Consider the following 1073-nt stretch of genomic DNA (forward strand, 5'->3'; position numbering starts at 1 on the left):
TTCCAGTTCCTATCTGTACCAGTGTACATCCTCTGGTCTGGCCAGACTTGCAAGGTAGAATTGGAATCATGATAGTCGGGAGGGGGAGGGGAGGAAGCATTTATGAACTAAAGGAAAGTTGTATGTTTCATTGTTGCTACATCGCACCCTGACTGGCTCGTCTTCTCCCCGAGACCCTTCTGTAAGGGGATGTCCAGTGGCCTACAAATGGGCTTTGGGTCTCCAGTCCAGACTCCCCTGTTCATTCACAATGATATGATTTTTCGTTCTGATGATGCCTGATACCTGATCCCTTCGACACCTCATGATCACACAGGCTGGTGTGCTTCTTCCACGTGGGCTCTGTTGCTTCTGAGCTAGATAGCCACTTGTTTACCTTCAAGCCTTGAAGACCCCAGACGTTATATGTTCTGATAGCCAGGCACCATCAGCTTTCTTTGCCACATTTGCTTATGCACCCATTTGTCTTTAGCGATCGTATCAGGGAGGTGACCACACAATTATATGATTTTTTTTGTTCTTTAATGCCTGATAACTGATCCCTTCGGCACCTCATGATCATGCAGGCTGGTGTGCTTCTTCTGTGTGGGCTTTGTTGCTTCTGAGCTAGTTGGTCGGTTGTTTACCTTCAAGCCTTTAGGACCCCAGATGCTATATCTTTTGATAGCCGGGCACCGTCAGCTTTCTTCCCCACATTTGCTATTTCATCAATTTGTTTGGTTAGTATTTTTTAGTATCTCCATTTTTGCTGCGTGTTCTAATTCCTTTTCAAGGGTTTTGAAACATAACTGATCCACAAACAAGTCTGTTGTAGCACAGGAATTTCCACGTCTACATACCTCTGCGTCCATGTCATTTTCAAGTTCCAGCTACAGAACTGGGAAAAGGGTGACAGGGCACCATTTTAAAGTAAACAGAAGTTCAGTTGTGGAACTCAATTTATTCTAAATTTGTGTTTGAAAACCAAAAAATTCCAGAACTGAACATATTTTTCTTATAGGAAGTCATAGAAACCCAAATAATTGGCTCTGAGGCACAAAAATTACTCATAAATTCATTGTTCCAGGACTTTA

Source organism: Echinops telfairi, unplaced genomic scaffold, assembly GCF_000313985.2.
Source record: "Echinops telfairi isolate 266 unplaced genomic scaffold, ASM31398v2 ScPeMD7_3533;HRSCAF=4204_0, whole genome shotgun sequence".
Taxonomy (NCBI): domain Eukaryota; kingdom Metazoa; phylum Chordata; class Mammalia; order Afrosoricida; family Tenrecidae; genus Echinops; species Echinops telfairi.